Source organism: Podarcis raffonei, chromosome 13 (genome assembly GCF_027172205.1).
Source record: "Podarcis raffonei isolate rPodRaf1 chromosome 13, rPodRaf1.pri, whole genome shotgun sequence".
NCBI lineage: Eukaryota > Metazoa > Chordata > Lepidosauria > Squamata > Lacertidae > Podarcis > Podarcis raffonei.
The window spans coordinates 6,997,804-7,025,575 of record NC_070614.1 but is presented as its reverse complement, the minus strand read 5'-3'; positions in this window follow the sequence as shown (position 1 = coordinate 7,025,575).

Here is a 27,772-nt window from a genome sequence, read left to right as displayed (position 1 = left end):
GGGCAAAAAATGATCACTTCCCATATACATTGATTGGATCAGATCTGTCAATGACTCACCAAAAAGGAGGCTATATGGTAATTAGAGAACATTTTGATATGAGAGGTGGACCAAAGAGAAGGCTGATCGTCGAAGAATTGATGCTTTTGAATTATGGTGCTGGAGGAGACTCTTGAGAGTCCCATGGACTGCAAGAAGATCAAACCTATCCATTCTGAAGGAAATCAGCCCTGAGTGCTCACTGGAAGGACAGATCCTGAAGCTGAGGCTCCAATACTTTGGCCACCTCATGAGAAGAGAAGACTCCCTGGAAAAGACCCTGGTGCTGGGAAAGATGGAGGGCACAAGGAAAAGGGGACGACAGAGGATGAGATGGTTGGACAGTGTTCTCAAAGCTACCAGCATGAGTTTGACCAAACTGTGGGAGGCAGTGAAAGACAGGAGTGCCTGGCGTGCTGTGGTCCATGGGGTCACGAAGAGTCGGACACGACTAAACGACTAAACAACAACAACAGCAATTGATATGATTTAGCAGGGGTCATCTTGAGTTTTTAGGTCACGCTTGTAAATAAATAATAGCAAAAGATCTGGTTTGATTCACATGGGATTTCTGGGGGAGACTTCTCCCTCATTTGCACCAGCTCCCCAGTCTGGTTTGAGAAGGGCAATTGTTTGTTTTGGTGATGCTTTCCTGGGTATAGTTTCAGAAGGGTGCCAGTTTGGAGTTTGTAGCCCAAACCATAGCTTTGTGCACATAGGAACAAGCTGCATCAACATGACTGTGTGCAAGGATCTCTTCCTGTCATAGCTGTCAAGTGTCCCTTATTTGAAGGGACAGTCCCTTATTCCAGCGCCATGTCCCGCTGCTGTCCCTTATTGATAGATGTCCCTTAAATTTCAAAGGAAGCAGCTCCTCTCCCTCCCTCCCTGCCGGCCAGGGAGGAGGGAGGCTCCAACTGTGTTGCTTGGCTGTGTTGCTCACCCAATAAGAAGTCTAAGAACGACTGGGGGGTGGAGCTTGCATGCCTTGTGTGTGGCTAGTTAATGCAAACTGAGGGGTTTTTTGAATGCTGGACGCCATTTTGTTGCACGTGCTGCTGCAAACTTTGCAGTGCAAAGCCAGGCCGGGGAGCCATCTTAAGTTGAGGCTGCATAGGCCTTGTGGTGCATGTGATTCAGATTCTATTCAGCTGAACCTCTGGTTACAAAGTTGGTTGGACAGTGTTCTCGGAAGCTACCAGCATGAGTTTGACCAGACTGCAGGAGGACTCAGACTGGAGTGCCTGGAACAGGTGAGGCTGCAGGTCCCTTATTTTGGCTGCTGGTCCCTTATTTTCAAATCTGTAAGTTGACAGCTATGCTTCCTGTTCTGCTTTAAAGAAGGCAGAAAGCACAGAGGTGCCGGGGCATGTCAGAAGGATACTTCATGCAGAGGACAACTGCATATGGAATCTTCACTAATGTTACACTGGTTTAACTCGTTAGTATTATTAGATATACTTTGATTTTACTTAACTTTTGGTGCTGGCAGTATTCCATTTGGTTCTGGCAATATTCCATTGTGAGATAAGCACTGGGAAGTGTTTGAGGTTTTTTTAGTTCAATAACACTTTTAATTATAGCTGAATCTCAGTGAAAGTGTATGGATTTTACTGATGAAATGTAAACAGCTAAAAGCCAAATGAAGGCATCCTCCTAGTTTTCTTCTGCCTAATTAAAGCACAGGAACATTTATCTCTCACCAGAGGGTTGTAGCAAATACAGAAGAGATGACACGCTATACATTAGTACATGCTATACATTGCGTGTACACATTTAAATCATTACAGGTATTATAGCCGGTTTGATGAAAATCAGCACAAATGGAAAGTACAAAGACTCTGCTCCCTGGAAGAGAGGGTCTTAGATATTCATCCTGTCCGGAATGACGGAGTTCATCTAACAGACATTGGGAATGACATCTGGTTGGATAGCATCATTAGTAGCATTAGGGATTGCTTGCAGCTGTGAGGGTATTGGCGGCGAGCCCCTTTGCGGCTCGGGTGGCGGTTAGGCATTGGATTCATGTGTGTCAAGGGCTAGGTGTGGCCATCGCCTATGCTATCTACCATGGGTTATTCCGTTAAAGGAATCTGGCGGTCGTGTATTCCGTCCGATGCCTGCTTGGCGGGAGGCCATGGCACGACCCTCGGTGACATCAGGGGTGAGCCTATAGTTGGATGAGCATCAACAGGCTCCACCTACTGTTGAATAAACCCACCTCCTATAGTCATCCAATGCCTAAGCCAATACCTTTTCACTGCTGTAATCAATAAAGTTGTGGCCTTTTCTTGCCCATTAACCTTATATCACGTGTCCTTGTGTGTTTATTTCACATAGCGGGGGTCGGGCCCTCGATCCACAACACATGTAAACACATACATGAGCACACAACATTTAGCACATCTCAGATTTTGTAGACACTGCTAAATCACCATATCCTTTTCCTATCAGCACGACTAATCTCCTTCCTTATTGTGTGCCTCCTTGCGATACTAAAGGTCTGTTGGGAGCACTAGAACTGTGCATTTGACCAGTAGAACTACACCAAAATGCAAGTGAATGGCTATAAATTAATGAGTCAAGAGGCTGCAGTCAACTAATGCCTGTTTTAGTCTTAGATATTCATCCTGTTCAGGCATCCGACCTGTGTAGACACATGAAGCCACCACACCACCCCTGCTTCACCAAGTCCTCATTCCCATCTGCCCAGTCTCTTCCCTTCCCTTCCTTCTTTGGGTGAGAAATGTGTGAAGGGAGCTCATACCCATGATCACTCAGCATGAATAGAAGCCTATGCATGATTGGGAAGCTTGCTTTATCAATAATGGGTATGTAGGTATATAGCCGACCACATAACACCGGTCTTGAAAGACCTACATTGGTTCCCAGTATGTTTCTGAGCAGAGTTCAAAGTGTTGGGGCTGACCTAAACGGCCTTGGCCCTGTATACCTGAAGGAGCATCTCCACCCCCATCATTCTGCCCGGACACTGAGGTCCAGTGCTGAGGGCCTTCTGGCTGTGAGAAGCAAGGTTACAGGGAACCAGGCGGAGGGCCTTCTCAGTAGTGGCACCTGCCCTGTGGAACACCCTCCCACCAGATGTCAAAAAGAAAAACAACTGCCAGACTTTTAGAAGACATCTGAAGGCAGCACTGTTCAGGGAAGCTTTTAATGTTTGATGGATTATTGTATTTTAATATTTTTTGGAAAACGCCCAGAGTGGCGTATAAATAAATTATTATTGTTGTTGTTGTTGTTGTTGTTGTTGTTGTTGTTGTTGTTGTTGTCCTCTTTAGCCTTTCCCTGCTCAACATGGGGCGGTTGGGAATAGGGAAGGTGGGACACCATGCAGACATTGGGATAGACATGGTATAGTCCCATGTCTCTTATGTGGATTAATCTTTCTTAATCAGGCACAACAGGACTTTGCTCTGGCCCTTTGGATGCTTGTCTGCCTGTTCTTCAACTAGTCACTGAACCGTCCTATTTGATATTTCCCCAGGCAAACCCTAAATCAATTTGCTTTACGAAAACATTCCTGCTTTAGGCACCGAGGCTTGCACTATTCCTCCGTTGGAGCCCTGCCCTGATTAACATAACTTCAGCATGATTTAAAAAATAATAATAAGAAGAAAGGTTTTTGCTTTGATTTTTAAACACAGATATTACAGGTTTCCTTCCCAAAATTCCAAGAGAGTTCATGAGACTGTGACAGAGCCATCAATTGCCACGTAGGACTAACTGTTGAGAGACAGTTTCATCATTCTATTGCAAGCCTCATGTATCTCCGCCTACATTTTCAGCCTTCAACACAATTTTCATCATAAAAATAGGAAGATTCTAAATCCCTGCTCCAAGTGGCGGTGCTTCTTGAAAGTCATATAGCAGTAGGAGGGAGAACCTTCAAGAACCATGCTGCCTTCAGATAATTGGGACATTAATCAACTCCCCGGCTAGGGCAAAGCTAGCTTTATTCATGCCTTATGTAGTTTTCTACCCTTTTCATTTCTCTGCAATAGTAAAAGCAGCCAGATGCCTAGGGTCCCAGCTCCTTTGGCTCTCCTGTCTTCCATATATGTAGAACATCAGAGTGATGATTAATAGCTGCTGTGAGTGTCATGGCTTAGCACAAACCAACCTTCCTGCTCCCAAAAGATACCGACATGGCTTATAAAATGTAAAATAAAAAATGCAGGCTACACCACCTTCACAAAGCATACAGACTGTATGGAAGATACCCAGAGAGTTATAAAACTGGAGCATTTCATCATTAAAAACAAGAACCCAGAAAGCTGGCGTCTGATTCAGAGGTCTCATTCTAGAATCTGGGCATTAGTACTGATGGACATAGCCAATTGGCCATATTGTCTCAGCTTACCTGTTTCTACCTGCTGTCATGATTTGGAATTGGGTAAAAACAGCAGGTTGCTGTTGCTATGGTTGGATGTTCGAACCCCTTTGAATCCTTCCAGAGGAAGAAGAAATTGGCAGTATGGCCAATGGTCAGGAACAATGAGAACTGTAGCTCAAAACATCTGGAGGAGGTCTAACCCTGCTATAAAGTTCCTCAGCATGTGTCTGCCCACTTTCCCAGGTAGGCAGCAGTTGCAGCTCCTTGCGGATTGGCCACCATCTCTGGCAGCTGGGATGCGAAGGCATGGCCGGCCATTGGTAATACCTCCAGCCAGCCGCAGTGCAGCATGGGACTGCCCGCCAAAAGCTTTAATTCAAATGGGCTAATCAGGGGATCACTGATGTTTATATAAATTAACATTACTCAAAGTCTTCTTACTTTTTGCAGCAGTTGCCATGTTGCAAACTGCCTTTGAAATTCTGCAGAGATTCAAGATTGTTTACTGGTGACATGGGAGCCTACATTTTTTTAAAAAAAGGGGCGGGGAGCTTAAACACTACTGGGAAATCTATTTGCTGTACCTTTCTGTTTCATTCCTGAATGAAACCAATCAGTGATTTTGTGGGTTGTGGCTAATATGATTTTGTATGTGTGGCATTTCACAGTTGGGCTGTCGTTATGCCTGCCAAAACGAATTCCATGCAGTAAGCTTTATGAAAGCAATGAATCCCCCCATTTATTTATTAAAAGAAAGTATATAACGTAACAGTTTCCAGGCAAAGAATCAGCACGACATGCTAAATGTTGTAGTTTTGCCCCTTCCTTAGGAAAAGCAATATGTACATGATATCATTGTAACAGAATTACTGTAATTTAAGAAGTCTAACATCAGCAACCCCTTCCCGTAAATATGCTATGGTTTCAATCTCGAGGAAAAAAAATCCTTTCTTTATTTCCTTGAAAGATTTCAGAGGCACATTTTGATGGGAAAAAAACTGAAATAGAAAATGCTGAATCTAAAATTAAGGTGGTGATTCTAATCCCTGAGCTGTACTGTGTGTTGTTCATAAACAAATGGAAGTATGAGTTAAATTATTTTCTCGACAGAGGTATGCATTTTAACCCCAGGAGGTTCAAGTTAGAATTCAGCTCAGGGTTCCTTTTACTTTTCAATGCCTGCAAGCATTCCTTGTATAGTGAAAACTTGGTAGAGGAGCCAAGATACCCCACATCACTGCACAGAGTTAGGAATTGAAAGTTGGTGTTTCATTCTATCCCCATAAACCAGTCCAATTGCCACAGTGCCCAACAATAGCAAAAATACTCAATATTAAAAGGAAACTCATGAAAAACTAAACAAGCAGAGAGCAGGTCTGCGCAACGGGAAGTAACAAAGAGGCTACAGGGAACCTTGGGAGGAAGCGAACATGTCCTCTTGGGTTTCATGATACAAAGTCAAGGGAAGGCTGAGTATAGTTGGATCTTCACTCTGGACTTTAAGAAGGCTGGTTTCAAAAAGCTTAAGGAACTACTGGGTGAGATCCCATAGACAGAATACTCAGAATGGAGTCCAAGATGGATGGGAGTTTCCTAAATGTGAAGGTCCCAGGCCACAGAGAAGTTAGGCTGGCCTCAACTAGAGCCAGGGCTTTTTCGGCTGTGGCTCCGATCTTGTGGAACACTCTGCCACAAGAGACCAGGGCCCTGCGGGACTTGACATCTTTCCGCAGGGCCTGCAAGACAGAGCTGTTCCGCCAGGCCTTTGGCCAGGGCACAGCCTGACTCCCTCCCTCGGCAATCTTCGCGGAGCTCTGGCCCAATGGTTGCCAGTGGCTTGAATTAATTAATTTTATAATGAATGATTTTAGAGTGTTGTTTATGCTGTACGTTTGTACTGTTTTATTGTTGTTAGCCACCCTGAGCCCGGCTTCGGCTGGGGAGGGCGGGATATAAATAAAAAAATTTATTATTATTATTATTATTATTATTATTATTATTATTATTAAATGTTGAAAGCACAAATGCAGACAATTCAAACAAGAAAGAAAAGTGGAAGGCAGCTGAAGAAACCAGTGTGGTTGTATAAGTAGCTTACAGATGAGCTGACATTTAAGAAGGGCATGTAAGAGAAATGCAAGAAAGGGGAAATTACAAAGGAAGAATATACAGTCATACCTCGGGTTACAGACGCTTCAGGTTGTGCGCTTTCGGATTACGGACACTTTGAAACCCAGAATTACCAGAACAGGTTACTTCCAGGTTTTAGTGTTCGTGCATGTGCAGAAGCACTAAATTAGACTTTCTGCATGCGCAGAAGTGCCGAATTGCAACCTGTGTGTGCACAGATGTGGCGCTGCGGGTTGCGAACACTGAGGGTTGTGAACGTGCCTCCCACATGGATCACGTTCGCAACCCAAGCGTCCACTGTACATGACTAGCCAACACTTGCAGGGAGAAAGTCAGGTACAAATCTCCAGGGTCTGGTGAGCTGCACCCAAGTGCTCTGCTTGGTCATGATGCTAGATAGATCCTTGGTCTGATCTGGCAGGATTCCTCTTGGAGTCTTTCTTGGCTAGATAGATCCTTGGCCTGATCTGGCAGGATTCCTCTTGGAGTCTTTCTCACCATGAAGTAGGGTGAGGCAGCTCACTAAAACAGCAGGTTCTGGATACCAAGAAGGCTGGCAGAATGGAGACAAACGTATCTGGCCCATGAGGACACAGTCCACTAGAATATACTCTTCCACATTCCAGTGAAATGAACAGGAGATATACAAAAGGACAATATTATACTCTGTGTTAATTCATACAGGTGAGAGGCCTTGGATTTTCCACCTTAGGTCAATAAATGCCTTTGGCTTGCCGTAGTGGGTAAAGTAAGGGAAAGGAGTAGTGATATGAATAAGAGCTGTTCCACAGTGGAATTTGCTGCCAAGGAGTGTGGTGGAGTCTCCTTCTTTGGAGGTCTTTAAGCAGAGGCTTGACAGGAGTGCTCTGATGGTGTTTCCTGCTTGGCAGGGGGTTGGACTCGATGGCCCTTGTGGTCTCTTCCAACTCTATGATTCTATGATTCTATGAATATATTTCCTCCCCTGTCGCTCTTCTAATTCCATGCAGTAAAATGTAGTTGTGGTATCTAGAAGCAGGTTGGCTTCAGAAATGCTGAAGACATAGGTTGTTTTGTTGCCACGGGTACTAAATAACTAAGCCATTATTTCTGTGAAGTGACAGCACATTCCACGCATTCCAGTAGAGCCACAGAACTGTCATATGTTCTGCTCCTTCGAACTCAGGAGGAGAAGAAGAAAAAGTCAGACACAAAACTTCAGCACAGGGAACAATTTTTCTCTCAGTGGTCCTTTTATCACAGCTGAGCCTTGCGAAAGTTCTGCAAAGTCTCCATTACTCATCGTGACCTCTCAATTGCAAATATTTTTGGAACTCAAATTGGCTACATTTCCCCCCATGATTGTAAACGCTACCAGAACCAGGATTAAGCAATTACAAATAAAAACACTGTGCTAATATTTCTCATGCGCAGGGAGGTCATGTCCAGCATGAAGAGATCAAAGCCAGCAGCATGGCTGTGCCTGAGAAGCTAATGGACAGATTACTCCAATTTCAACCTGCCTAGGAAAAAAGGGAGGGGAGAAGTGAAATATGTAGGAGATACAGCAACACCTTGCTGCAGATGGGCAGGCCCTTGTGCCATTTTTTCAACCGAATGCATTTTTTCAGTATTTAAACTTGATTTACCGTACATACACAAAATGGGATTTTCAGATACCTCAGGCCCATACAACTTGCAACAAACTCAACTGATACAGCCCGCCAGGCATGTATTATGTCCTCTGCCAAAGCGTGTTCTCCAATAAATGAGAGCACGTGTTGCGGTGTGGGCCACCGGGCCAGGCCTCTTGTTGCCAGGCAGGTTAATAGTTGTTGCCTAGTATTATGATTGGGTAACCGGGTTGCTGGGGCAAATTGTATGTTGCAAATTGGGTGGGTGGGACCATAGTCTTTAAATATTGGTGCACTCTGGTTTCTCTTTCTCTTTGCAGAATGCATCGGATCACCCGCCCGCCCGCCCTCTTTTCCGGTTGACCTTGCTTTGCCTGTCATGGGGTCGTCTGCCTTGGCGCAGGGGCCTAGTAGGAATTTTGCCATTTGGTGATTGGCTGTGCCATTTGGTTTTTGCCTACTACTCAGCAATTCGTCACAACTTGTAAGGTTGCGGTTAGGCATTGGTTATAATATGCTGGTGGTGGAGGGGTCAGGCTGTGCCTGCCCCTCCTATTGCGCTGAAGGGAATTCCGTTAAAGGAATCCTGGGGCTTGCCACAATTTCGTCCAATCCCTGTCATGGGACCAGGGCCACCCAATCCGTGTCATGGGAATCCCTGTCATGGGACCAGGGCCGGCAAGCTTTCGGGGAGCTGCTGGGGTGAGCGGCGTGGGTCCGATGCTTAGCTCAAATGACCCCCAAGTTTGACTTTCCCTTCTACTGGCTACCAATCGGACCTCAGGATGTCAGTTCTGTCCCAGGCGGGGGGACAGATAGTCATAACCAATGTCTAAAAAACCACTCATTGATTTTGTATTTTAATAAAGTTGTGGCCAAAATAGTGCCCAAAAACCAAAACTAAAATTACGTGTTATGTGTGACGTTATTTGAGGGGTGGCCTGGGGACCTACACATGCAAACATGTGTCCCTGTTTTTCCAGGTAACTTGGAGGGAAAGGAAGGATGAAAGCTGCTTTTGGGCAGGGCAGTTCTGACCCCCAACTGGGATCAGTGGGGTGGAATAGAAGAGCAACAGCTTGTGCTGGCTTGGCAAAACAGAATGGCGGTGGTCCTTTCCACTGGCAGGAACAAAACTGTGGTAGCATTTGATCAACTATACTCTATGCAGCTGCAGTGTATGTGTTATGGAGGGTCTATACCATGCGTAGGCAAACTAAGGCCCAGGGGCCGGATCCAGCCCATTCGCCTTCTCAGTCCGGCCGGGAATCAGCATGTTTTTACATGAGTAGAATGTGTGCTTTGATTTAAAATGCATCTCTGGGTTATTTGTGGGGCCTGCCTGGTGTTTTTACATGAGTAGAATGTGTGCTTTGATTTAAAATGCATCTCTGGGTTATTTGTGTGGCATAGGAATTTGTTCATTTTTCTTTACTTTCAAAATATAGTCCGGCCCCCCACAAGGTCTGAGCGACAGTGGACCGGTTCTCTGCTGAAAAAGTTTGCTGACCCCTGGTCTATACAGCAGCAGAACTTTGGCAGCAGAGGTCAGGGGATGGACCCATCTGCTAAATCCTAACCTCCAGCAATGATCGGGGGTTTGGATTGCTCTCTAGGTGCTTTTTTAAAAAATCAAAAAAATCAAAGTGTACTGAGATATACCAAACACTCTGGAAAGGCAAATATTGAATAAAACATTAATGTTCAGTTACCTTCACATTCCTTCTTCAACCGCAAAAAAAAAAAAAAAGCATTTGGCACAACTTGACCTGTCACATAACTCCAGCAAATGCTTTCTCTCCCACAAATACATGACATTTGTAACTAACAGGAGCAGAATGAATTCATGTCTGTCAAAGTTTACTCTCTGCGGGTTAGTTATCTTTATTAGCAATAGAAATACAGTCACATAAATTTGAAAAATAGCAGAATGCTATTTGCATATTCATTTGTTTGATCTGAATGAGCTTTGCTGTGAGAATAAATTGTTGAAAAATTGGTGAATAAAAGAATGCATGAATTAGATTTTTTTGGGGGGGGGGAAGGTTTATGGATAGTCTGAGATCTGTCACAACTGTGGAATATCAGTTTCCTCCTGCCCCATAACCTTGCTTATAGTTAATTAATATTTGCATCATGTTGATAGGCCTCGTTGTGGCATTAGTGCTGCCTGTCAATCTATCACATTTCTCTCTTTCCCTTTCTTCCAGAATTCAAAATTGTGTACAGTCTATTTTTATCCTCATAGCAATTCTGTGAAATAACTGGGGATGAATGCTGCTGGTTTTTCTAGCTACCTGTCTGAATGCACAGTGGTGCGAGACCACCAACTCTAGTCATCCATCTCTCCTAAGGCAAAACCCAAAATCAAGTCAGACATTGGGGAAACTGACAGGCAGAGCAGATGCCTCCTTTGTTCTCCCAAGAGGACCGTCTAATCTGGGTTACATCCACACCAGACATTTAAAGCACTCATATCACTTTAAGAGTCATGGCTTACCCCCCAGAGAATCCTGGGAACTGTAGTGTGTTAAGGGTGCTGAGAGCTGTCAGTAGGCCCTCAACAATCTACAGTTCCCAGGACTATTTGGCGGGTTGGGAACCATGGCTCTCAAAGTGACATAAGAGTGCTTTGCGTGTTCAGACCCAGAGACCTCCCCCCTAAATAAACACACATTTGACTCATATTTTAGTTTTGGTTTTTGGCAGAATTTAGGCCACAACTTTGTTAATTACAGAAAAATGAGTGGTTGCATAGGCTCTGGTTCGACTAGCTCCCTGCACCCTTGCAGGCAGCGCTGACCCAGGGCACCAGCATAGGTCAGCCAAGGGTGAACACCTGGATAGGTGAAAAAGCCAGGAACAGACTATGTCCAACACCCAGATGTCCCCCTGGACTCAGGCACGGGCACAACCCCCTCTCAGGGTTTGACCAAACCAAGTTGAGTCCCTGGATTACTTTAACAGAATACCCTTCACATAGGGATGGCGAGACCACTCTCCCATCCCTATCACATGAACTAGTGTCTATCCGCAACCTTACAAGTTGTGACGCTTTGCTACGCAGCAGACGAAACCCAAATGGGAACAGCCAATCAGCCAAGTGGGGAAAATTCCTGCTGTGCCCCTGTCCCAATGACAGATGACACACGATGGCATAGCAAGGTCAAGCGCAACAAGCCCTAAATGTAGGGAGAGGTGGGCAGGTGTTCTGATTGCACAAGCTGAAAGAGGAAGCTCTGGGTCACATGCATGGGCATATATAGGTCCCTCGAACCGTTTAGACTGCACCCCATTGGCCAGATTAAACCCAGCAAAGAGGGACCTACCAATTGGGTGTTGTGGCTGTCCAATAGACCCAACCACAACCAGGAGGTCGCTCTCCAGGTCTCACCGCAACACGTACCCTCTTTTAAAGGTATGGTGTGGATGTGACATTGGGCTAGGCTTGCCATATGTCAGGAAAATTCGTGACATGTCCTGCTTTTCAGGTGTAAAAATGGTGTCAGGGGAATTTTGCAGAACCAGTAAAATGTCAGGAAAAACCTGGATGTATGGCGTTGTGATGGAAAAAGCAGCAGAAACAGCTCCAAAAGAATAAAATCCCTATTTTGGGGCAGGAGGTTTCCCCAAAAAAGCTCAATAATTTGGGTTTGTTCCCACAATTTTGGTGGGTTCCTTAAAACAAAACAAAACAAAACAAAACGCTCAACAAATTTGTGGGTGTCAGGAATTTTACTTTTTGAACTACAGTGGTACCTCTGGTTATGTACTTAATTCATTCCGGAGGTCTGTTCTTAAGCTGAAACCCTTCTTAACCTGTGGTACCACTTTAGCTAATGGGGCCTCCTGCTGCCGCCGCACCACCGCTGCACGATTTCTGTTCTCATCCTGAAGCAAAGTTCTTAACCCGAGTGTTGGGGAACTGCCATCAGGGCCGGAGGGAGAGAGCGGGCTCCAGAGGGACTCCAGAGAGTGCCCCGGGATGGGGAGAGGCAGCCCATCTTCTGGGGAAGGGGATCAGCGTAGCACCAGTGGAGAAGGGGGGCAGATGGGGGAATCGGCGAGGCGGTCCCATGACTCCTTGCCGGGGACCAGCGGGGGGAGGAAGGGTCCTCCGCTGCCCACACCCTCCTTGCACAGAAGGCTTCCGCGCAGGGAGAGTAGGCGGAGACTAGGTGTCAAAGAGCTTCTGAGGCATCTGATCAAGATTTGTATTTTAAAATGAGCTTAAAAAAAATATATTTGTAAATGTTTGTATCTCTCATGCCAGGCAGAAACCATACTCTGGCAGCTGTTTATCTTCTTGATCAAGGGCCCCCCTGATCTATAGCAGTGCCTCAGGGTTGTAAAAGGAAATTACAGGCTAGGAGCAAAAGGTCACACTGACCATACAAATTACAGAATAATCAAGTTGCAAAACACAATTAAGAGTTGGTAAATAGTAAGAATTATTGTGCCTCCCATTAGAGACTTGAGCCACATTTTCATAAGGTTAAAGGGCAAATAGAAACAGCAGCTAGACTAGGCAAAGCAGCTCTCTGAAACTGCTTTGAATCTTTAGAGAATTTAGAATTTAGCTTAGCTTTTACTAAGTTTCCTTTCTTCTAAAAAACTATATAAGTTATGAAATATATTGGCTTAAATGTAATTATGCAAAGGATTTAGAAAGTAAGAAATGTTAGATTCTTATTTCATAGAATCATAGAATCATAAAGTTGGAAGAGACCACAAGGGCCATCAAGTCCAAACCCCTGCCGAGCAGGAAACACCATCAGAGCACTCCTGACATATGGTTGTCGAGCCTTTGCTTAAAGACCTCCAAAGAAGGAGATCTTTCATAGATGGTGTGTGAGGAGATGAACCCAAGATCTCTGTTTAAGATAAAATTAGAACCATTAGCCATCTGTTTTGCAGGGAATAGGGCAAGAGGGGCCAAAGGTTATCTGGTAATTAAGGTGCCTGGTCGAGGTAAATGTAAGATATATGACTACTTATTTGCCATTTATAAATAGAAGAAAATATAGCTCTCTGTCTCCCATAAAAGGTAATAGGAAATGGGTGTATCTTTTATGATTGGTTCTAGCAAACAGCCAATAGGAATTTCAACCAGGCTGATTGGACAGAGGCAGCCAAGGGAGGAGAAAGGGGGCTGGATTGAGGAAATATAAGTGCTGGCCATAATGGCAGGAGGGCAGGCCAGAGCTTGGTAACCATATACCACTGTGCCTCTCATTTATTTGTCTGACAAATAAATTATTATTTTAATTTCTCTATTGCTGCGTTGAATATTTCATTCCAGCTAAGCGTTAACCACAAGCAGGGTGCTACACTTCTTTGCTGGAAGAAGTTCAAGAAATGCCCACTGACGGATTCTGCCAGCGATTGAGACAGCCACGGGCGAGTGGCTGTCCGGACAGAAAAGGTTCACTCAGGCAACCCAGCCAGGTGTGGCGCCGGTTTACGCACGAGCAACCCCTAGAACCATTACACCGAGGTACTATTTCTGGGTTAGCGGAGTCTGTAACCTGAAGCATCTGTAACCTGAAGCGTCTGTAATCCGAGGTACCACTGTATGGCAACCCTATATTGGACCTTACTGTTTCCCCCTGTTCTTATTTATGAGAGCAGCAGAGGAAGCATTCTGCTAGGGAGTTGGCTGCACCAAACGGGACCCCCAAAAGTAATCTGGTGGTTTTCTCATCAAAAACCATCAACATTTCCAAGAGAATGGCCTGCACTCACACACCAGCGAACAAGCTGTTAGCAGCAGAAAGAATGAGCTGAGCTTTAGAAAAGATTAGGCTGACTTGACCAGCTTCAAAGATCTATCTAATTTCCCTCATGTCTACACTCAAGGAAGTAAGAAGCTACCCTGAGGACTAGAAGATTAAGGGAGGAAGAGCTTTGCTTGGCACCCTCTTAGATATTTCTGATATGACATTCGAAGATTAGAGAAGGAAGCCTAAGAACTGGGATATATGGGAAAGCTTTCTGTCTTTCTGCATGGCTAGCCCTTTCCTCTGGTAGGGGGGCTCCGATCCCACTGCCAGGAGTAAGAATTGATTCCACAAAAGCTGATTAGAACAAAAAACTACATTGCGAAGCAGGGAGGCAAGTGAAGCTGCTACCACAAACCTCCTGAGTCAGCTAGATTGATCCTTCCTTGCTCCACCTGCCCATCACAGCAGCCACAAACATCAACAGGCCTGTATGAGTGAGTTCTTGGGAGGGAGGAAGCAGTGGAAGCAAAGATACTCCAGAGCATTTTGCGCTTGAGTTCCAGAGAGCCTTTTCATTAGTGTTTCCTGTGAGCCTGGGCTAATATTTAAATGATCCAGCTAGCTGGGTGGGTGCTAGCTGTGCACCCTGTGGGATGTGATGCATATGAAGCAGTCAAGTACAACATTCCTTCTTTTCCTAGAGTGGACATGCGGGGGAATGTTTGGTCCAGCCAGTCAAAAACTTCCTGTTTCCTCCTGGGCTGGAACATCCTTCCTTTGCATGTGACTGGATGTGGGCGCGACCTTACCTGTTCAGGTAACAAAAGGACAAGCCATGCAACACACTCTGTCTTTTGACTTCTCCGTCGTTGGACCAGCTTTTTAGCTAGGAATGCTCTGTTGCCTTTCAGCCAACAGAGGACACTGGGATTATCCCCATAGGGGAAAGATCCACATGTATATATTTGTAACTAAGTCTGCCTTCAGGGATCTATCTGTGAACTGATGTGAGTAAACTTCTTTTATATACTTTAAACAAGATTGTGGCGTGTTTATTCTTTTAAGAGGGATATAAGGGAACTTACCAGGAACCTAATAGCGAGAGTCTTACACAAGCCTGCAAACAGCTATCTGCTGTGTTTTTAAAAGGGAATGTAAAACTCTGCTAAGTAAAGAACTTGCTAGCGCAAGTTAAGAAGGATATTAATAAACAATATATCCTCTCCTGCCTCCCTGAACATTCCCACAGAACTGGCACCCTGACAAGAGGTTGGTATAGATTCCATGGGAAAGACCTATGGAAAAGCCTTCACCCATTACACATGGAAAATCAGCATCTTAGCAGCTTGTAAAATGCCCCCATCACATGCTCCTGAGGCAACTGAGCATTGCCTCTTGTGGTGCTTCCAGCTACAAATGAGTTACATATTTATTGTCCATGTTTGCAAATCCTTTTTCCACAGCTACCATGAGGATTTGGGATAGAGCAGCATATAACTATAAGCAAACAAACTGTACACCTTTTGTGACGTTGTAAAATGTCATAATGGGGGGAAACATTTTGCTTATTTGCTAGAAATGTCTGCTATCAAGCAAATTAAAAAGACGGTCCAATTAGCACGTTCAGCGAACGATATGAAAATAAACTCTAATTGCACAGAAAAGGGAGGCATAAATAAGAAGATGTTTGCATCTGTCATTGTCCTCCGCTAAGGGGCTGCTGAACTTGCTAACTACAGTGGCACAATTATTGCTTTGCATGCATTGGATAACATGCTTTGTTTGGGCAATTGGTTGTCTCCATGGAAGAAGCTCAAAGGTGCAATTCAACAGCAAAAAACTGCTTATTCCAGTTCTTGCCCAGAGCAATTTGAAGAATATGAATTGAACTCCCTTCCTGAAACATTCATGCCTTTTGAGTTCTCAGTGCTGTACTGTACTTTTGTAACAATGAGCAACTCACTGAAGCTTCAGTTGATGAGAAGGGAGGATTCTCAGCTGGGTGCTATTGACTGCTTAACGGAAAATATATAAAAATGAAGAGGTATAACTGTAGTCTTAAGCAGAGCTGCCTGGGTATTTCTCCTAAATGTGGAGGTTCCTGCCTGAGTGAAATGGTCACAGAATTCTGAGGGAACCACAATTACCCAGTAATTGTCAGTGCCAAGCAACAAACTTCCCACCCACCCACCCACCGCCGGCATCTGGGGCACATTTCTGGCCGTAAAACAAGATGGGCACCAAGTCTTCCACAAGCAGGGGCTCATGGTGGACAGAAAACACCTGAAGTGAAGACTCACACATAGCCTGCTGGGATTGCCAGTTGCTGCTGTGCCTCCTGCCCTCCCCCCACTCAACAATCTGTGTAACCTATGCAAGGGTCACAGACAATATTTAGGGCAAGTATTTGTGTGAGAGAAGAGGGAGTTGCCCTTGGCAACTGATGTTTATATAAATACTTAATACATCTATTTTTACTGAAATGTCCAATTAATCAGAAGTACCTTTTTACTCACAGGTTTCCAATCAAACTGATTAATCAATTACACATTGCAACTCTAGTTAAATCCAGTATATACCAGAAAAAAACTAGCTGCTAAGTGTCAATCTAGACATGATGGTGGCAACCACATTTGGTTAATCACATCTCTGCCTAGTTTGCATTTTGATTTTGATGTGGGATCTGATTATAAGATCAATAGGGATGCGAGGTGGAGGGGAACTGACCCCTTACCTCCCTAGGTGTCAAGCACTTCAGGCTAGGGAGAAGAGTTTGGGTGGCCAAACATTCGACGGCAAGGCGGGAAATGGGAGAGGGTTCAACTACCCTCAACTGCACGTCCCTGCTGATGTTACATCATCAGACCCCACCTGCCCACCTCCCACTTTTGCTCTGAATTGTCACCACCTGTGACAATTCAGAGGAATTCTGTTTCTGAATAATTTGAGATGACAACAGAGAAGCAGTGTGCCCAGTTCCTTTCACTCAGCTTAGAAAAAAATAGGGTGCCTCTTTGTCTTTCCCACATCAGGGATATTCCAAAGAACCAGCTTTTATTAGCCATGCAATCAGTTCACTTACACAATATTACGTGAGCTGGAGAAGCTGTTTTGACAGAGGTCATAGACCGATCGCAGCTCTGTAGCCAGTGCATTAAGATGCCATTGTTTGGCATGTCTGTTAGGCTTCCCCTTGGCTCTCACAGAGATATGTGGATTGTGGCATCTGTTGACATCGGTGCGGGGGGGGGGGGAGAGAATGTTAAAATATTCTTCAGGCAGAAGAAGGATTCTGAGTGACGGAAGTTCAACCATTTGTGTTGTTCAAGAGGTGTAGGCTTCATGTTTGTGTTGCCACAGTTGCCCCCAGCTCCAGCTCTGGCACTGAGGGAGCTGTCAGGAACTGTTTTCATGTTCCTGAAGTGTAGCGTTGACACTACAGAGGCAGAAGAAGCTGAGGCCTGCCACTTCAAGCGCTCTAGCTATCAAGTATTAGGTTTGAGAAGCCCCACTTCAGATAAGTATTTCACATGTATGAAGGTTTCATCTTTCCTCAAAAAACAACGTCGAGGTGGAGGGTTTTCAGACTTCAAAAGTTGTTTTCCTGTGAATGTACACATAAAGCACCAGTGTGATATTTCCGATTTCTAGGAAGATGTTACATTGCAGTGGGTTCAAAACGAAAACTTTCCTCCCCACCTCACAATGAAAACATGATGTGGAATGAGATGTGGAATTTGAGCATGCATTTGAATACATAACATAGAATCATGTCATCAGCATGTACACTCAATGCCTTGAGTCCCTCCCCAGGGAAAAGGACTGGGTATAAATAAGATTCATGTCAAAGGCAGAAATCTCTTCTCTTCTCTTCTCTTCTCTTCTCTTCTCTTCTCTTCTCTTGAGAGGGTGGTGGCTGTTTGACCTGTGCTGTTAATATTGCTGTAGTTATTGTGAGTAGTACTTGTTCATATTAACAGTTCAATATGAATTTATCCTCTGAAACATGGTTGCTGTACATCTCAAATTTCTTTTGAACACACCCACCCACCCACCCAAACACCACTCCTATTATTACACTGAATGTAGTAAAGGTAAAGGTACCCCTGACCATTAGGTCCACTCGCAGCCGACTCTGGGGTTGCACCACTCATCTCACTTTATTGGCTGAGGGAGCCGGCGTACAGCTTCCAGGTCATGTGGCCAGCATGACTAAGCCGCTTCTGGCAAACCAGAATGATTGTAATGTACAAAAAACAATGGAAAAATGAATTACTACCTTTTTAAACAAATTAGAGAAAATAAGATAAGCAGAAGAAAATAGAAAGATTGAAAATGGTAACCATGGAAGGGTGGAGGGAAGTCAAGGGATTCAGATAATCTTAATTGAAGAGGTGAATGATGTGTCTGAATTTAAATTTGTTATGTAAAGCTTAATAAAAATATATTTATAAAAATAAATGTATGTCGTGCATCTGAAAAAATAAAAAAGAAGAAATTTGTTTGAAAACCTACTTCACATTACTTTTAAGTCTGAATTTGAAGATCCTTTAGATTTTCATATTAATGGAGAACGTTTGATGGAATTTATACCACTGAGGTTTGTAACCCAGTGAACAAATTATGAATTACAAGAGATCCTCTAATAACCACCTTTATCCGTTCCAGATCAAACGTATCTATTCTGAAGGAAATCAGCCCTGAGTGCTCACTGGAAGGACAGATCGTGAAGCTGAGGCTCCAATACTTTGGCCACCTCATGAGAAGAGAAGACTCCCTGGAAAAGACCCTGATGTTGGGAAAGATGGAGGGCACAAGGAGAAGGGGACGACAGAGGACGAGATGGGTGGACAGTGTTTTTGAAGCTACTAACATGAGTTTGACTAAACTGTGGGAGGCAGTGGAAGACAGGTGTGCCTGGCATGCTCTAGTCCATGGGGTCACGAAGAGTTGGACACAACTAAACGACTAAACAACCAGAATCGGTTCCAGTGTCTAGTTATCTAAAGAAAAACTGACTTAAATGTGGAGTGAAGTTTTTGGATTTTTTTATTCCTACCTTTTTTGTTTATGGTGTATGGAATGATCCTTTGTTTCATTAAGTAATTCTAAAGGCAGGCTTCTGCCAGAACAGAACGTCTTTGAAAGCTGGCTGTTCTGAGCCTTGATTTGAAACAAAATCAGCAAAAAAGTTTTATAAATATTAGCTCACAAATTATACTTCTGTTGATTCACTGGAGCAAGTGGGGTTATACTCAAATGTGTATCTTCTTATGGCTGAATTTGCCTATTTTTGTTTTTTGTTTCTCTCACCCACATTTATATTCCCATAATTTATTAGTCCTGGAAGTTAAGAAGGAAGACAAGGTAAAAATGTAAAATTTGAAGGCATCCCTCTCCCCTCCCCCCCAAAAAAATAATAATGTCAGAAGACATTAAGAGGGGAAAGATGAAAGTGGATTTATTCAGTATAAATTAACAGCTGGCTGCACTGCAATTTCACTTAGAGGTCTTTATGTGTTGATTCCCTTTTAATTAATGCAGTAGGTAGAACTACAGCTGGTTGGTGTTTCCTGGGGCTCTCTGTTCTTTTATCATTATAAACAAGTCTGCCTATGTGCCATGGCTCTATTTCCGATGTCCTCCACCCTGCCGCATGATAATTCTTACTTTCCCCTTTCTTCAGTTGCAAAGCTCCAAGTTCTTTCTCCATCATGGGATTTCAAAAGTAAAGAAATGTGTTATTTAAAAAATAACTACCAGAAAAAAACACCTCCACCTCTGTGATTTTTAATTAGGATTTAAAATGTTGTCATCATAAAATGACAGCTTTATGCACTGGATCAAGAAACAGATAAAACAGGGTCTTTCCTAAGAACATTCATGCTGTAGTCATTATAGTGAGGAATGTCAGAGGAATCTGCAGAAAATGGACTGCCCAGCAGATTTCCTTCTGCCCACTCATTTAACTCATGGATTCATGTTGTGGAAGCTTTTCACCTTAGTTCTCTGCTACAAAGCATGTTCTCCTTCATAGAGAGCACGTGTTGCGGTGGGGTCTAACAGGCTACCCCTCTGTTGCTGGGTGGAACCGTTTGGATGGCCACAGGCAGTGATTGGGCTGTTTGGGTTTCTGGGGAGATTTTGATGTTGCCAATTTGTGGGATGGGCCCAAGGTTATATATACTGGGCATGCAGCTTTGAGCATCCTCTTTTGCTGTGTGCACCGGATCACCCGCCCACCCTCCCTGAATTGGGGATTTTGCGCTTGACCTTGCTATGCTTGTCATGGGGTCGCCTGCTTTTGGGGCAGGGGCCTGGTAGGAATTTTGTCCATTTGGCTGATTGGCTGGTGCCATTTGGTTTTTGCCTACTGTGTAGCAAATCGTCACAGCTTGTAAGGTTGCGGTTAGGCATTGGTTAATTTTGGGTTGGTGGAGGGGATGTGGTTGGCAGTGCCTGCCCCTCCAATGCTGCTGCTGCTGCAAGGGAATTCCATTAAAGGAATCCAGGGCCTCGCCATGCTTTTGTCCTAATCCCTGGCATGGGGCTTGGGCCGCACAAGCCCCTGGGAGCATGCGGGGAGAGGTGAGAATCTGGTGCCCATCTTCATTTTCTCCCCAATATTGTTTTCCCTTACTGGCTTCCGCTGGAATCCAGAAGTCAGTTCTGTTCCTGGCCAAGGACAGATAGTCATAACCAATGCCTAAGCAACCACTCACATTTATGTATTTTAATAAAGTTGTGGCCAAAATTATGCCAAAAACCTGAAACAAAAATTCTGTGTGAATTTTGATTCATTTTGGAGTGGCTTGGGGACCTTGACACGCAAATACTGTTGTTGTTCCCATGTGCAAACAGGTGGGGATTGCACTCCCATTTTGCAGTTAGGACATAGCGGAACTCAAGAGAGGGGAGCCAGAAGGCAAACAGGAGGGAGCGCAACACCAAGGGGGAGGGTGGGAGGGTGCTCAGATTGTGAGGGTTGTGCATAGCAGTTGGTGCCAGGGAAGCTCTGAGCATGAGCGCGGTGCAGGAGGGGACCGTGGTGGAACACATAGACAGGGTAAGCATGCAGAGCCTCGGGCAGCTCAATGGGGCTGGGAATAATAGGCACCAGTGTATCTGCAAGTGCTGGCATTACAACAAGAGAATGGAACAGGGTATCAGGAGGTTCCGGATGAGAACTGGGTGAGGAACACCACAGCAAGATGGTCACATGCATCACATGCCATGGTGCCCTGCCATTGTCCCCATCGCAGTCTCTCTTACCTGGCCCCAGATGATCCTGCTCTGCTGCAGGTGTGGCCATGGGTAGCTGCAGCTGCGGTGTGACATTGTTCAGCACCACACAGTTGACCGGAACTTTCACCATTTTCATGGGAGAATGGGTCACACTCGCACCCTGGCATGGAGGCAGAGAAGTGCCACTTGACTATCCCAAATGCCAAGTTGATCACCATACTTGTGGGGCCTTGCAGGCAGGCAGCCAGCACTCGGCACAGTGCCTTGATCTCCGTCCAGATGGAAAGCTGGGATGCACTCAATGTTGGATGGACTAAGACACAGCATGGCTCCTCTGCTCCCAATGGCACATCAGTTGGTCCAGCATAGACACCAGGAGGATGGGTGCATACAACTGGATTGAAAATGGGGCGTCTTGCGAAGCAGCCTGGTAGGGGGAGGCCCAGATTTATGAGTGGTAGGCTGTGGTTGGGCACACAAGGTATGTACACCATGGTGCCACCCGCTGCCCTGTTCTGTCCCTGCGAGCACAGGCAAGTGCCACAGCACTGCAAAATTCTGCACAGGCCAAGCATTCTAAGCTCTGTGATGTTGCAGTTGCCAGTAGCCAATGATAAGGGCCAAACCTGATGGGACAGGTGTTGGCAGAGCCAAGGGCATCACAGAGGACAAGCCGAGTTGTGCTGGTTTTCTCTTCACCCTCCTCCCAGCAGTACAACAGAGGGGGCAGCCATTTCATTGTACAGGCGTACCTTGTTTTGTGGCTGGGATCCATTCCGGAGCCCCAGCTGCTAGCCAAAAAGGACGCAGGGCAAAGTGCCACATCTGCGCACGTGCGCAGAGTGGTTTATGCTTCTGCGCATGCGCAAGGGGCAAACCCGGAAGTAACGCATTCTGGTACTTCCGGGTTTGCTGCAGATGTTTGCCGGAATGGATGCTAGACAAGGCGGACATTCGTGCAGGTATTACTGTACATAAAATGATCCTTTGTGCACAGAATTACACAGGTAGTGACAGCCTGCTTCCTGTACCATTTTGAAAAAAATGGGTTTTATCTAGTACAACAGAAATGCTGTGCTTTGGAATAGCTTTACACAGTTAAAATCAAGTAAATAATAATAATAATAAATACAGAACAGCCCTCAGTACATCTCTAACCCTTAATTTGGCACATTTTTGTTGTTTTTATTGTCATCCATACAGAAAAGGGGATGTATGTACTTTGGGACATCCACAGACCAAATCATAATACGGTGGACTGGGATAGATTCCATCCATCTCTAGTTAGGTGATCTTTCTTCTTTATGGTGAGTATGGCTGAAATGTGGCTGATCTGATGGATAACCCTTTTATTCAAACTTTCTCCACATCCCAGTGCTGCCAGAGCCCTTAAGTTGGAACTGGTCCAGATTTCCTGTAACTACTTGGGCAGCATATCAGATGGTCTAAGAACATGGCATTTCATTCATTCTTATTGTTTTACTTTTGACTTTCTTTGGAGTATCAAGGCTGACCTTATCAAATTTAAATCAACCCTACACAATTCATTGTGGCTTCTGTGGAAGTCTGTTTTTCACAACCGCATTGCTCTTAATGCAGTGAGAACAATGCTCTTTGGCTACATGAAGGCTTTTTATCTGACAGTAAAAAAAAAAAAGGGAAAGGGAGGTTCAAATGGAGAGGAAGAAGGAGGAAAATAAATATGTAATGTTGATCTTTGGGTTCCTCATGCTTTGGCGCTGTGTATTTGGCGCTGTGTGATTTGATCAGGGCATCCTGATCAAATTTGCAGATGACACCAAACTGGGAGGGGTGGCTAACACCCCAGAGGACAGGATCACACTTCAAAACGACCTTGACAGATTAGAGAACTGGGCCAAAACAAACAAGATGAACTTTAATAGGGAGAAATGTAAAGTATTGCACTTGGGCAAAAAAATGAGAGGCACGAATACAAGATGGGTGACACCTGGCTTGAGAGCAGTACATGTGAAAAGGATCTAGGAGTCTTGGTTGACCACAAACTTGACATGAGCCAACAGTGTGACGCGGCAGCTAAAAAAGCCAATGCAATTCTGGGCTGCATCAATAGGAGTATAGCGTCTAGATCAAGGGAAGTAATAGTGCCACTGTATTCTGCTCTGGTCAGACCTCACCTGGAGTACTGTGTCCAGTTCTGGGCGCCACAGTTCAAGAAGGACACTGACAAACTGGAATGTGTCCAGAGGAGGGCAACCAAAATGGTCAAAGGCCTGGAAACGATGCCTTATGAGGAACGGCTAAGGGAGCTGGGCATGTTTAGCCTGGAGAAAAGGAGGTTAAGGGGTGATATGATAGCCATGTTCAAATATATAAAAGGATGTCACATAGAGGAGGGAGAAAGGTTGTTTTCTGCTGCTCCAGAGAAGCGGACGCGGAGCAATGGATCCAAACTGCAGGAAAGAAGATTCCACCTAAACATTAGGAAGAACTTCCTGACAGTAAGAGCTGTTCGACAGTGGAATTTGCTGCCAAGGAGTGTGGTGGAGTCTCCTTCTTTGGAGGTCTTTAAGCAGAGGCTTGACAACCATATGTCAGGAGTGCTCTGATGGTGTTTCCTGCTTGGCAGGGGGTTGGACTCGATGGCCCTTGTGGTCTCTTCCAACTCTATGATTCTATGATTCTATTCTATGATAGAATAGAATCTGCGACTGGACCTAATGGTCAGGGGTCCCTTTACCTTTACAATCTATTTATTACAGGTATCTTCTCGCTTTCCACCAAGAAGCTCAAGGTTTTGTGGAGGGTTCTCCAGCTCATCTTTTGTCCTCACCTCAACCCTGTAAAGTAGGTGAACTTCTCATGGAGTACCTGAGAGTTCTCTCTGGCTAATCTTGTTAATAAACTGTGCATTTTGAGTGTTCCATTCCGTCGACTGACTGACTGTCGTGGAGGTGAGGTATGGCAGTAAACTGAGGTCAGGCTTAGCTTGAAAGAGTCTGAAGGACTAAATGTGAACTGAGCCAGACTTTTCAAGCAGCTGAATTTCAATCTTCTCAGAAGCAGCTGACTGGGTTGGGCAAAACTGTTCCACTAGTTTCCTACCAGGTGGGCTGCTGTTAGAAGAATATAGGAACCATTGCAAGTCATCAGAAAACCCTGGCAGGCCTTTTCACTGGAAGTCCTTCCCCTATTATATAAATTTTATATCACTTGATATGAATTTTATATTGATTTTTTTTTATTGAGGATGTGTTTTAGGATATCATGTACCCTATGTATCTTACTATATTGTTGTCCCTGGTCTGATAAAGAGGTTTCAAGTCCCTCAACATAAGGTGTGGGTGCAAATTTCAGTCCTGTTCAATTCCATCAGATTTGGTTGCAACTAAATTTTGTTGGATTTTGTCTAAACACCTTTGAAATGAAATATCTCTCTCTCTCTCTCTCTCTCTCTCTCTCTCTCTCTCTCTCTCTCTTTCACACACACACATACATACACACACACACACACACACAAACACTTTCTGGCTAACCATAGCTATTTAGGTTTTTAGCTGCAAAAACCATTATGGATGAGATCCCCAGTTCCTTTGTAGTACTGAATAATAGCTGTTTTTGTGCCTTATGATAGACTTCTTGCTCCTTTATCTTAACCCATTTGCCACCACTGTTTTTGATTGCCCCCTACCTGTTCCAAGAGGAAAGGAAGTTGATGATGGATTTGCATAATTAAATATGCAGACTTTTGTAAATTCGCTTGTTCAATTTTCTAATACCATTCAGAGATGCTGCCTTCAAAAATTGGCAGGCTAATGCCCAGGCAGATGAATGGAAGTTGCCAACATTTGTCATTTTCCATAAAAGCAGTGATTCAGATATGCCAAGCAGTAATTTAATGATCAACCTACTGTCACCTGCTACTGAAGCTATCTTCATAATTACCCTAAATGGCCTATGGCTAAAATCTGAATGTGAATTTCCTGATGACAAAGTGGAGTTTTCCCCCCCAGCGCTCAGTAAAAATAGAAACAAAACAATATGCTCAGCACAGTTCAGGGGATGAAGGTAATTTCTGCCCTCCCTTCCCAACAGGTGGGCAGGGTTTGTGACACTGAGCGGGCTTACCTGGTCTGGTGCCTCCCACCTGGGTTAGGGTGGCTATCGTCCTGGCCTGGGAGGACAATGGATGGCCGGCTGGGGCGAGGGCCAAGGGAAAGAGGCCGACCCCTTTGGCCAAACCTCACTTGGTTTCCTCCTCTTCCAGGTTCACCTACGCATCCCTCCCAAATTAATAATATTTTATTGCAGCCTAATATTTTGCATTCCAGGTCAGCAGGCACTGCTATGGTCGTAAGATGGTTCAGAACTGGGAAGGAATTTTCCCTGCATTGGCAGGTTTCACCTTCCTCGTAGCATATCGTCACAACTTAGGCATATTTTTTTTGTTTTTAAATATTTTTATTAAGCAATTTCAACATAACAAATTATCAAACCATATAATCACATACATTATTTCCCCCCCTTCCATCCCTCCCTACCCCCCACCAGAGACTTCCCTCAGCTCTTCTCTCTGATTTCTCTGCACATGTTATTCTCCGCATGTTATAAAATTATACATATCCTTGTTGAATGGTCACTGTAAAATGTGAAGGTTCATTATTGTTTCACAAGTTGTGTATGTCTTTAAGGGCCAGGGCAAATAACGAGACCCAGTCTTACAGCTGTGAAACATAGCAGGTGCTGTTAGGTTGTGTTAATTAAGCTGTGTCAGCATTTGGGCATAGTATATAAGGAGCAGGACCCATGTCTCTCATTACCCTGGGGGATGGGTTGGTGATTGTGTCTTGGGTCATGTTTGTTGTTGTTATCTTTAGTGTAAAAGGAGTTTTTGTTTTGTTATAAAACCTTGTTAAAGTTATTTTTGAGTTCCTTGTTATGCATGGTCTCCCCAGCAAGCTCTCTGCAGCACTACTAAACTGCAAATAGCCAACAATCCTTGCCTTGTCTATCTATCATGTTATCAACCAATAAATTTGTGAATGTTTATTCAAAACCTGCCAAGGAGTCCAGTTCATTTTGTTGTCCTTTTAGATAATTTGTTAAAAGCTCCCATTCTTCCTGGCAACTTTGGCGGTTTTTAGGCCTTGGCAAGGTATCCTTTAGTCTATCTTCAAGTTGGGGGGGAAGCATTTCAGGCAACCCCCCCCCCCCGCAGCGGCGTTTGCAGGGCCCGTTAAAGGGTTGATTATGGGAGTCCCTGGCCCTAGAGCGGCGGCATGTAGGTCAAACTCCTGGCCGAGGTAAGGTGGGAGGGCACGCTGTGTAAGTTCATGCTTTACAGTCCCCCCCTCCACTGCACCTCATTGCTCTTCACATCCTCAGTCCCAGTCGGACTGAGAGGGTTACATGCCAAGGCCTATGCCAAGTTTCCCACATTCTGAAGTTCAATAAAGTTGTGGCCAATTTGGGCCCATACTTTGGTCTCTTGTCTCATTATTTGGGGGGGGGGGTAGGCTCCACGGACAGGGTTCAGTGTGTGTGCTCGCAATACCAATATATTGTGTGCTAGAGAAATAAAAGCACTCCAAATTTTATTAGTTGATGTAAGCCACTTTCAAGCCTGTAAGCTGGGCTATGCCATCAGCTGCCAGGGGGCCAAAGCAACCAATTGAAATACAGTGGTGCCTCACAAGACGAAAATAATCCATTCCGCGAGTCTCTTCATCTAGCGGTTTTTTCGTCTTGCGAAGCAACCCTATTAGAGGCTTAGCGGCTTAGCGCTATTAGCGGTTTAGCAGCTTAGCGGCTATTAAAGGCTTAGTGGCTTAGCGGCTAAAAGGCTATTAGCGGCTTAGCGGCTTAGAAAAAGGGGGAAAGCGGAAAAAAATCGCAAGACTCGCAAGACGTTTTCGTCTTGCGAAGCAAGCCCATAGGGAAAATCGTCTTGCGAAGCAACTCAAAAACGGAAAACCCTTTCGTCTAGCGGGTTTTTCGTCTTGCGAGGCATTCGTCTTGCGGGGCACCACTGTAATCACTGCCCCCCATAAAACAAGCATTCTGCTTAAATTCACTCTAACGTGGAAGCATAATCAAAGACATACAACATTTAAAAATAAAGCTAAATTCTTAAAACAGAAAAGTGAGCACCTCAGGTGAGATCCAACAAGGGCTCAACCAGCACTTGTGAAGTTCCTTCCTGTTAATGATTGTTCAGACGCAGGTCCCACTGAGTCCAGTTAGCTTAACCTTAAGTAAATGTGTGTAAAGTTGCCGTTTCCAAGATCTTGCTAAAGCGGTTTGCACAGCCTGGACAACATATCAAAACAACACAGGTCCCCAAGCCCACAGGAAGGGTAGATAGGTTGCATTTGATTGGGTATACGGTATAGGTTGGGTATATTGGGTATAGGTTGCATTTGATTGGGACGCGGGTGGCGTTGTGGGTTAAAGCCTCAGCGCCTAGGACTTGCCGATCGAAAGGTCGGCGGTTCGAATCCCCGCGGCGGGGTGCGCTCCCGTTGCTCAGTCCCAGCGCCTGCCAACCTAGCAGTTCGAAAGCACCCCCGGGTGCAAGTAGATAAATAGGGACCGCTTACTAGCGGGAAGGTAAACGGCGTTCCGTGTGCTGCGCTGGCTCGCCAGATGCAGCTTGTCACGCTGGCCACGTGACCCGGAAGTGTCTGCGG